The sequence below is a fragment of the Dysidea avara genome, chromosome 12 (assembly GCF_963678975.1).
Source record: "Dysidea avara chromosome 12, odDysAvar1.4, whole genome shotgun sequence".
In the NCBI taxonomy this organism is placed as follows: Eukaryota; Metazoa; Porifera; class Demospongiae; order Dictyoceratida; family Dysideidae; genus Dysidea; species Dysidea avara.
In genome coordinates, this window is record NC_089283.1 from 14,275,667 (window position 1) to 14,288,248 (window position 12,582).

A 12,582-nucleotide genomic window follows, 5' to 3' on the forward strand; every position below is an offset into this window, starting at 1 on the left:
TATAGCTACTGTATAGTATGCTAATTGAATGTGCTTCAGTTCGTAATCTTCCCCTGGTTATGTATCATAAGTATTGCCAGGGCTGCCCAGAGAAATTAAGGGGCCCAGGGCAAAGAGTTAAAGTGGGGCCCTTGACCCAAGTTGTAAGGTGAAGACCAAAAAAAAAAAAAAAAAAAGGTCACAACCTGCTGGCAATGACAATAACTACCCATCACCATCCATATCTCCTTATCTATAAGCTTGCTATACTGCTCCTCTGAAGAATACTGTGACTGCTCTATTAGAGTATTTAGATCTGACTGCTCTATTAGAGTATATCGATCTTTTAAACAGGTATTCAGGGGGCCCTTCATGGGGCCTCGTGGGGCCCCTTTCAGGCTGGGGCCCGGGGCAAAATGCCCCAGTTGCCCCCCCCTGTGGGCAGCCCTGAGTATTGCACAGTGCATACTACTATGATGTTCTTTACAGCATAATAGGCTATTAGAGATGGGACAATGATATCAATAAATCACCATATAGAGTGAATCAATACAAATTTTACTAGATTGACACATGGCAACATAATTATATATCTGGTGTACTGACATGAATATTACATTTTGATAGAAAGTATGTAGATGCCAATTTACAAAAATGTTAGTATTATGATCTGTCATTTAAGGAAATCTGACATGTAGCTACTGGTTTCTAATTATCACAATTATTATTGTATCATGATATTTTAAGCCATTGATACTTTCCAATCCTGTTGTGTCACACCTCTACAGGCTATATATTATGCGGTGGAGTATTAATCCTAAACCGTGACCATCTAGGATCACTAAAAGCCCAACCAGGTTGTATGAGCAAGTAGCTATAGTGTACTCAATTTACTTATGCATCATTCTTGTATGTCAAGACTAAGTTGGGCTGTTTTGTTTTATAAATTGCCACTTACTGTTTGATGTGAGTGACTGAATGTACAGTCAAACTTTTGTATTAAGGACATGGATGTTGGAACCAACTGACTGTAGTGTCCTGATTATCAAGATGTTTAAGTGATACCTTACCAAGTGTCCAGTTTATACAGTTATATATCCTCATCTTCAAGTGTCATGATCAACAGGTTTCGTTGTACATGTAGATGTATATGCACAATAATAAGTTATACCTGAGCTCTGCTGCCACGTTAATGATAGCCCTGCACTATCATAGAGGTTATTTTATGTAAGAGCATTTGTTTAACCAAAATATATTGCATGTATATACACATTATTGTTAATAGTACAAAGAACACAGTGGCATAAATGTGGTGATCAATGTCTATACACATCCATTAATGTCAAAACAGCTTTTTAAACAATCCAATAATCTACAAAACTGGTTGAATAAACATGTCAAAGATTCTATGGAACCAATTAAAACAAAACAAAAACAAATAATATAAAGAGTCAAAAATGAAAAGTTCAATCAAGAAAATGTGCATGTACAACAGATTCAAGCCTAGATGGAATTTTGGCCAACATCTGTAATGTGCACTATCTATAATCGGAACAATTTTTTGATACTTTCAGTTAATGCAAATCCTGTATTCACACACATTCTGTATCCCTTGTTCCACTATCGATTCTTACACATACTTGTGAACACTGTATTTTATTGGAGGAATGCACTCTTTGTCTATGTTCTAGCTGAATATTTCTCTTCAGTTTTTACTCAAGAAGACACTACTAATGTACCAGTATTAGAAGGTAACCCTCTTCCTGAAATTCCACCAATTCACATACACTCTGATGGAGTATCTCAATTGCTTCACAACTTGAAGCCCCACAAAGGGCCCAGACAATCTTCCATCTTACTTTAAATCTCCCCTGCCCTTTCTATAACCTTGTCTATAATTTTCCAAACACCACTGAACCAAGGAGCCATACCTGACATATGGAAATCTGCTCTGATAGTTCCAGTATATAAAAAGGCAGTCAGAAGGACCCTGCCAACTACCGTCCTGTATCACTAACATGTATGCGCTCAAAAATCATAGAACATGTTATCTACTCTAGTAAGTTTGAACATTTGAATCATCATCAAGCTTTAAGAGATGAACAACATTGCTTCGGCAGCATAGGAGTTGTGAGATACAATTAATTACAACAGTACATGATCTTGCACAATGCTTAAACCAATGAGGACAGTGTGATGTGTTGCTGCTTGACTTCTGTAAAGCCTTTGACAAGGTCCCCCACTCCTGTCTCTTCCACAACTTACAATTTTATGGTATTAAAGGACCTCTTTTGACTTGGATTAAGAACTTCTTTCTGATCAATCACAACAAGTGGTGTTAGATAATAAACAAGGTTACTCACTATCTGGTGTACCACAAGAAACTGTTCTGGCTCCATTACTATTTTGATTTACATCAATGACCTTCCCTTACATGTCTCAAGCAAAGTTTAACTTTATGTTAATGATGTTATACTTAAATGTTTACTCCATGGAGGACTGCCATCAATTGCAATGTGTTCTTGACTCCTTAACACAGTGGGCACACAAGTGGCTTATGACGTTTAATCCAATTAAATGTGAATTTCCTACAAATAACAAACAAGATAAACATCATACCATTCACTTACCACATTGACAACTCTACAATCAGAGAGGCCACTTATCTAGGTGTAGTCATTGATCAACACCTTAACTGGAACAATAGAGTGCACAGTTTTAAATTTTCCTTTTTCCCTTCAGTGATTAAACTATGGAATAATCTATCCCAGAACATTGTTAATGCTCCCACATACACTGTGCTTTGTAATGATTTGGACACTTTTATAATTACACCTGTGCATTATAAGTATACATGATTCCTGCAAATATAATAATAACCTCAGTTCGTGACAAAAAGGTAGACAAACGTAACTCTTTCAGATATGCATCTGAAATTTATTCCTTTACATTTGCTAGAAATCAAGGACACTTAAATGCCCACTGTACATGTGCTGAACAGCATTAGCAAACTTCCAGTTTGGACTTCTTTGAGGCAGTGCAAGGATTCCATACCATGCGTGTAATGTATACTCCAGAGATGATTATATCAGATACCAATGAACCATGGATTCAGGTGTATGTAGCACCTTATACAAAGTCTTACTGGCTTTGGGAGACATGATGCTTGCAGTGGCTTGACAAAACTCAATTGCGCAGAATATGCACTTGCTGATGTTAATTGTGTGCTAGATATGTGGGCCACACTTTGCAGGTTACGGTTGTACATCTGGCGGGGGTAATAGATTTTAAAAAATTGTCATGAGTCCCACTGTATGCACTGTTACAGGCTGACAAGTTCACACCTAAGCACAACATCGATATAGGTGCATCTTACATTATATTCAATCCAAATTCAGATTCTCTATTAGCTCTACTGATCCCTGCCATCACCTGAGTCTAGCTGGCACAGATAATACCATGATTGGTGTCACAATGTGTAGTAATTTCTCTGTACTGGCGAGTCACAAGTTTCAGATGCACTGCCTGAGGGGGGCTGATGAGATATGGAAGGGTAGTTGCTTTCCGGTCCGTCCAACTCTTCAGGCTTCCATAAAATACTACGATTGAAAATATGTCTATTAAATTCGAGCAGTCAGTGCTTATAGTTCTATAATAGAACATAAGATCACATCACTCAACATGGAATAGGGTGAACTTAGCGATTCCCAGCCTCCCATGTTTTTGGTGCAACTGGCGACCACATGTATTTGAATAGTTTGATGCAATATACACTAGTATGGAAGCCGTACTGTAGTCTATTAACACTCAGCGGTAGAACCTTGAGTGATGGCCAGGGTAAAGAGTAAGACAATAGCACAAGCATTGTATGCTTATCAATATACCAAAGGTTTTTTCTTAGGCGAACTAGAAACGTTTCTGCAAAAAAATTAGGACTATAGCTGTAGCCACTTTTCCGATACACTTGACTGAAGGCGTCAGGCAAGGCAGACAGGCAGTAGAAAATTCTGTTGAATAATTTTTCTAAATTCTGTAGCAACTTGACGCAAATGTTTTGGGTTGATCTGAAGACACTTGGGCTTGGTTTTACCCAACCAATATGTCATGTTGTTGTGAGGAAAAATCATGGCAGGTTTTTGGGTTATATTATATCACGGATCGCCCCCACACCTTCAATGTCCCTAATATACAGTACTATCATACTGTATGATAAAGTAGCTACGTAGTTATGATTTATTAATAGCATAATGTAACACCATATCTTGGCTTTCCCATGTTTGGGTCATTAGCCTCAATCATTTTGACAACGTTGAGCACTTTGCGGTTGTCTACCCCCACTTTACTTGGCTATGCCACTCTCAAGGTATACTGGGATACCTGTACAATTAGAAATCTGTCATTTTCTATCACTTGGTGTAGTAATTCCTATTGGGTGTTCTAATCTAAAGTTCTCACAGTCAGTATTGAGAACCAACATTTAGAAATGACCTATACATCTACAGCAGAGGCAATAGGTGTAGGGATAACGTAGCAATGAAATTGACACAGTATAGCTTCTGGAAGTATTTAGACTAACTGGAACACATGCTATTCTGAGGTACATGAGCATTGTGGTTTTAAAAAGTATAATGGATTCTCTGTGTTGGTATGAATAAAGCAGTTCGCACATGAATTACTTGGTGATTAAAAAACAGTTGAAAGTCCTCAAGATAATGAATCTTGGTACAGAATTGCAATCACAGGTGGTTGGTCGCATGTCATATTCCTATGACATGAGATTAGCATTGTTTCTGGTGTTAAAGAGCTAGGAATGCAGCACGTTGTACTAAGAAGGCTCTGGAATGTTCTGGTATATGCATATTGTCCTTCAGAATATTGAGGTGTCAATGTTAATAGAGGTATGCGATAATCTTGATTAGTATATGATAGTTTATTCATCTAAATAGGAAACTTCTTTAAATGACTTGTATACCCAATGGTGTAAACACCTCCTGGGGGTTCCAACTCTCCCACCACTTGGCATAGTGTTAAAACTAATATAACATTTTTCATTCTTTTAAATTCTTCAAATTGTAATTTGCTCGCTTTATTGGTTGCATTATTGGCAAATAAATAAATGACGTATTTGTTTCAATTTTCTAAATATGTTAAATAATTGAGATAAGTTGAATGCAGTTAAAGCTGTAATCAAATGTTCAAAGTCAACCAAAAGAGGATATAATGCTTGCAGTGACATGCAACATAGAATTATAATTTGTATCACTTGATTCATTACAACTGCACCTTTTCCATATACTTTGCACGTAGTGCTGGACATTATAATTATGTAGTTTGCATTATTAACACTTTCAATTTCAAACTCTGGGATGATAGCTAGACTAATATTATTAAATTAATGAATTAGAAAATTAAGAAGGCTTGTTCAGGATTGCAGAACACAGATTTCAAACTTATATTATATTGACCTAGATGAGTATATTGATTGTGCTTCTGAAGCATCTGTTCCAGTGGCATTGGAGCATCATAGAAGTACAAGGCACACAAAGTGTAAATGCCATAAGATGCTAAATTTGTCTGTGAACATATCTGTGTTTCATGGAAGTAACCAATGTTTGAGGAGACAATGCACACAAGAGAAGCTAGATTGCACAAACATCCAAAGCTCAGGAATGCGACTAAAACACAGCAAATGTTCCATGCAGTGATTGACAAAATGTGACCAGATTTTACAAAACCGATCCAAATCGCACATCAGGCAAAATCAAACTAACACCACCAGTGGAAAGCTACACTATCGTCAAGAGTTAATAATAAGAGAGGAGAGTGTCTAACACTGTATAGGCCTGTAATAGATGATTGCGCAGAAGTTAAACGGCTTCCTTTCCATGTAACGTATAGGGTTCTAGTATTTGTTTATTTCCTTACCGCAATTAGTTTAGCCACACCGTGATGAATCCTCGAGAATATTCGAAGACTGAACTAAAGACTGAGCTGTATGTACAGGGAACAGTGCTCCTTCAATTCAAGAATGCTCAAATGTAGGGCAACATGGTGACGCAGTGAAAATTCGAATCGATACCCCGCCTTTGGTTCATGTTTATTGGTTTCTCAGACGCTCCACCCCAGAGTTATCTTCGAGGTTAACAGCCAGACTTCTTTACGCAACAGAGCGATGCTCTTCGTGGTGAACTTGAACATTGAGTTGAACGCACGCCCTTGTGTCTGGGATAGCCTTTGTGGTTAAATGCAAAAATATACTGGCCAGTCTGTACGTTACGTGAAAAGAAGCCATTTAACTTCTGCGCAATCATCTATTACAGGACTATACGGCGTTAGACACTCTCCTCTCTTATTATTAACTCTTGCTATCATACTAGTAGTTTTGACAACCAGTACCACTCAAACTACTCGAGGCTGGTTTCAACAGATGTCTTTTCTAGGGGAGTGTAGAGCTCAAATGGCGGTTTTAGGCCTTGTGAAGGACCTGGCTTGGCAAGAATCAGTTGTTTACTGGTGGGACAGCCTGATGATGTTGGCCAGACATTTTTCCTGTGGATTTTGCTACATATCATCAACCACTAAGGAGCCAGCACAGCCCTGTAATCTCGTCCCTGGACTCCAATCGTGATCTGCCTCCATTTTGAGGTCTATCCCTTGCCCATCCAACCACCCCCCACCCTCCACCTCTTTGTGAGCACTCATGATACTACTTCGCTTGTCCACACTGCTTGAAGTTTCTTAGTTTACTAGAAAGGTATATTCCCAGTATATGGAACAGTTAATCGTTTGTTATTTTATTATTTTTTCAGTAAACCCGCATTCACTGATGTTTTACTGAGGGTTTAAAACTTAGTAGAACAATTATGTTCCATATACTTAAAGTTACTGACATTTTACTATCAGTATAACTGGGTACAACTACAGTAAAGCATCTTAACAAATTAGTAAACTAAGAACCTTCAAGCAGTGCCAACACCTCAGATTTTCTATCTTATCTGGCGAGAAACTCTACAAGCAGCTACAAGTACTGGAGGTGGTCTGAAAGGTAACAGATTGGTGCATCTTTAGTGTAAATTTCATACACGTGCTTGCTATCCTTGGAGAGTTATGCTGGCTTGAATTCTTTAAAACCATTTATCTTGAAACTTCTAATGTGTGATTTGGATCATTTTTCCAAAATCCAGTCACAAATTATTACTGAACTACGCATTGTTATTAAGCTAAAATACATTAAATTAAAATCATAGCTACTTTCACTAAACACCTCAACAATATATTTTACGACAATGTGGTGAATAATAATTATACAAGGGAATATGAGCATTCCAGGCATTCTGAACTGTATACAAGAAATATCATTACACTAACTTATAATTAAAGCCAGTACTTTCTAAGTCAGCAAGGCAGCTATGGATAAGTGTTATTTAAAAGGCATCCTCCATTTCTATAATAATAATAAGTCACAAACACGATGACACATGAGATATTTAGCAATGCATAAACTGACATGTATAATATACTGCAATGTAGCATAGCCAGGTCAGTCAAGAGCGACCCCAGCCCACCTGGCCTACTTAAATCATTCAAACACAATAACTTTCAGTAGAGATCTTACAGGGGAGTAGGAAGCAGTCTTGGATCGGTCAGGCAATTAAACTTTCACACATATTGTAGTGGTGTACCATATCCTTAGATTGCCTGTAATATGGTTTTATACAGTGTAGTTCAGCAACTGACGGTTCTATTTGAGTACCTGACTGCTCTATTAGAGTGTCTGACTGCTCTATTAGAGTATATCGATCTTGCTATGGAAATATTAGTCCAGCAATGGCCGGGTTTGCCAGACCTACTCTGATGCCCCTGTCTTAGAGCCTGATGTGACAACTTTGTCCACCATGAATGTGACGCGGCAGATAATTTCCTGAGGAGTATTACTACAAAAGTGGAGAATCAGCTTCAAGGTTCAATCATCTTGTATCCTGCAATTAAATTCATGATTGATGTGATTATTAAATAGCAGACTAGAGACTCTTATCTAGATTTGTTAATACTCCATTCCCACAATGTTTACTAATTTTGGATTTGGCTCTTATCCTCATAAAAGTCAACCTGGTAAGTATTACGTGACTGGGCAATGTTGAACCAACTTTTGTTTCAGTGCTAATTGCCTTTTATGGTATCTGCCATGTATAACCAGCTGAGCAAAAACCCGACTAGTTTACGAGTAATTTCTTTATTGCTTAGGGGAGAAGCCAGCTGCAGTGAGCTATTAAATTTTCACCCTCACCTGTTGAATACAGTTGAACTTATAGTGATATATAGAGAGTAGGAACAGCAAAACCTGTCATTTAGTACAGTGACCATATATTTAATCAATAATAGTGCAACAGTCTATGGAGTTAGGACTTGACTCTGCATTTACCATGAAATGGAAAATCCACCAAGGAATAGTTTTCAACCTAAATCTACCCATGCTTGCAAGAAGGCTGTTCAAGCTTAGAAATGAGGACTAGGGATGCGGCAATTATGCCAGCATAATTTTGGGCATAATAGGTATGTGTGAGAATCAGGAATTATGCTAGCATTCTGAGGTGACTATAAAGCTTTAACACTAGAAAATCTGCAGATTGCACAATTCTGTTAAAAAATTGAGATACTCTAATAGAGCAGTCACTGAATAAAGCAGTCATATTGAAATGAAATACTCTAATACAGCAACCAGCTAAAGAATTCAAGATTATTTGAAGCTTAAACATCAATGAAAATGGTCTGATACAGCAATAAACTGGCATTATTAGCCAATTATGGTGGCATAATTTTGGGAATAATAGGCAATTCTCAAAAGCATAATAGGTGATTTTTTGAGCACTGCTCGAAAGCATAATGCTCAATTTTTGGAACATAATAGCCTCATGCCTAATGAAGACAAAACGTTACATTTTACAACATAAAGGCTGACACAATGGTATATCACTTATCAATTTGTGCTTTGCTTCACTGTTTACTGAAGCAACTACAATCGCAGCATGCATAATCATTTTTTGCAAGAGTGCATTGTTTATCCAACGCATTTATGCAACTAATCAAGCCTTTGTATAACAGGCTAATAGAGAAAACATTTTAAGTAGCGGATACTGAATTGATATTTATCTAGCTACTGTATCAGACAGAAATTCATTGTCAAACATATCAACTGAACATACAAACACCACGGGCACACCAATCCAAACCAGTACCATACAATACTGCACTATAAGTGATCTCACCATACATGTCTCAGTGCACAAAACACTTACGTTCTGTTGTGCTAGACCAGCTGTTGACTAGCTCTTTAACAACTGTCTTCCAGTCCTGCAGCTCCATGAATACAGGAATATTTCACAAGACTATTCTTGAGCCTTTCCACTACTCTTAGCTATATTTAGCACGTCCTGGAGTCTCAGTCTGATGTATGAAAACTGAGTAGCTACAAACAGCCCTATCAGTGGCCAACCTTCTTGACTAGCAACATTCTAACTTCTCTACTTTGAATTCTTGACGATTTCCTGATGTACGAGTGGAGGAGCCTTATGTCGAGTCCCACAATCAAATTCACGGAACGATAAAGTGCACGAATCACATGATTATTAGAGTAGACTAGTTTAATAATCACTTACTCTATAGTGTTTGATTTTCTGTTTGGGATCATCTGGACTTTCTCATAGCTCGTATAAGTCAATTATGTGGGCTTCATGTGACTGTCGGTTCAATAGCAGTGGCGGATCTAGGATTTTTAAAAGGGGTTTCTGAAAGTTGGTATAGCCGAATAAGGCATCTGATGACATTTCTCCAGAAAAAAATAGAAGCTCTGAGATTGTATTTTAGGCTACTTTTACTTAACGGTAGGGCAAAGATGGTGACTATAAACTGTAGCTTTGATTGCTCTATCAGAGTAGTTACTTGACTGCTCTATTAGAGTATCTCTATCGTTTTTAATGCAGTGGGAGATGAAAAGTGAAGTATTGCTGAGGATTTAATATCTGTAAATGGTGTCAGTTAAGTGCAGCTGCATGCATGCTACTGATATTTAAAAAATATACAGTGGTATGTAGTTAATTGATATGACAAATTGTCAGTACAACAATGTTTATGTAGAGCTATTAATCGATTCCCGAACGATTTTATATCCGGACACCTGTAGCAACCAAACAAACGGTTCCATAGTCCTGATATTTGCAGCATAGGAGGACATATGCGTTGGTACTTTACATACCAAAAAGCATTCCAATCGGTTGAAGCAGGTAAGAATACGAAGCCCAAATGTCTGTCCGAAAAAACGATCGATTACCGGACAAAAAAATCTATATCCGAACAACAGCTCATAATTCCACAAGGAAAGAACCGATTGCCACTAAACTTTAGTATATATAACTTTAGTAGGCATTCCAGCCCAATTTTTAAATTTTGGAAAAATGGGCTTTTTATATGCTCAATAGATAGAGTATTGATTGCCGATCTCAGAAATATATAGTTTGTTGGGCTGGAAGTAGCCACTTTGGCATGCACAGTGCTAAAAAACTAAAAAAGGTATATTTTTTTCTCCGGGGTTTCCCTACATTTTAAAGGGGAAAATGACACAATTGAATCAGGAAGCCATCTAGCAATCTGGAAAACTGTAGTTGCTTCTAGCTGCAAGTTTGTACATGTAATGAGATTAACTTCAGATTGTATCAGATCTCAGCGATCTTTGTATGCTTTGTGGTGAGTAAATGTTTCACCTACTGCGCACTTCTCAATACAATGGTGCATGCCTATAGGCAAGAAGCTATGTCAAGTAAGCAAAAACATCAAGTTAACAACTTATAAAGGTAAACAACTAAAAAGTGAATGATGCAACAATACCTAAGGTGGAGCTGTGGTTTCAATTATGGCATTGTTATGCCAACTTTGAAGTGGTTTATACTTTTGAGCTGATGACACAGCCATCAGAAAATTGCTCTGGAGCTGAAAATCGCTAACCAGAGCGAAGTAACTACGCACTTTAAAGTAAACACCAGTGACTACCTTCCACCCGAAAGTACGTTCTTTTAAAGTTTTAAAGTATTCTACATACAATACAATACAAGGCTTGAAAAGATTACAAAACAACACAAAACTTACTTATATGTAACGCGCACGATAAAACTAAGATTTTCATGATGATCAGCGTGTGGACAAACCCCACAGCGGTTTTCATCCTCATTGGAGCTCGGACGACGGAGCAATCCCAAGCGGGATCCCAAGTTAAACACGAGTTGTTATTCTGTGCGAGGGTTCTATTGGGGAATATACGGAGAATCTTTTTATTTTAAAAAATCTCGGATACTGAAATGCCTAACTTTAGCCTATGTTAGTACCATGATAAAAATTTGGAGTCTGAAATGTACACCAACTGGCAGATACAGCTGGCTAAAGTTCACCTACTCCAACGACCACTATTTCCGGACACTTTATATCTAGCAACCATACTGAAGTTACTTTAATGCAACTGCGGTCAGACCCGTAGCCAGAAGGTCCTGAAGAACGGCCTTCTTAGAGAAAATGTCAAAAGGTTCACAATGTTAGCAAAAGTCCACAATTTTGGTAGGTATACAAGTCCAAATTTTCAGTAGAAACGTCCATCAGCTGCAGTTTACTAAAATACCACTAATAAATAGCAATAGCTATATATCAAGCTAAACTAAATCTCAAATTAAATGCTCCGGGTAACTTATTCAGTAAATGTAAGATTACCACATGTATCTACCACAGCACACCAAAATAGTTATTTTTCAAAAACAATTAATGATTAGAACTCGATCTTCACCAGTAGCTAGATCTTATTGAAGTTGCAGGTGCTGGCATTTTTAGAACCAGACTACAATCATTATTGTAATTGTGTTACATGTATTTGGGAAAATCTGAGCACACCAGCAGGGCTGACTGCTCAGTAATAGTAATAATCATATAATCATATAAAGATCGAGATATTCCAATAGAGCAGTCAACCACTCTAATAGAACAGTCATTCTAATAGAACAGTCATCTGTACATTTTCTTTTAAAAGCTGAATGTAACTACTTAATTCGTTTACAAAAACATAGTGAAATCATTTAAACTTGCTTAAATGAGGCACTGAGCCACTCAGACCCCATGAATAACATTCACGCTTCAACTTCATGTAATGTACAATTTAATTGTCTTAATTGAAGCACGTACTCTTTGGCCTGCTGCACTGCCCTTGTAATAGTAGTAATAGTAATAGTAAAGACTTTACAGTGCAACACAATAGGGTACAATTACAGTATTAATTATCAGTTACTTAAGTTACACTGATAGTCTGCTAGCAACCTGTGCTAGCAGCCAAGTACAAAACAAAGTGTAAATTAATTAACTATTTATATTAAAATTAGGGGTAGTAGCAATATTACAACAATTATAGCAAGGGCAACGGAAGTGATATGTACATGACTTGTTAGGGTTAAAGTGTTCAGCAAAATGGTTCCAGAGGTGATCGTAAATCAGTGACTTAATTGTGTTGAGGTGTAGATCAACGTTGATTGGGGGGAGAGTATTCCAAAGTCTAGGGAGTCGATTAAAATAGAA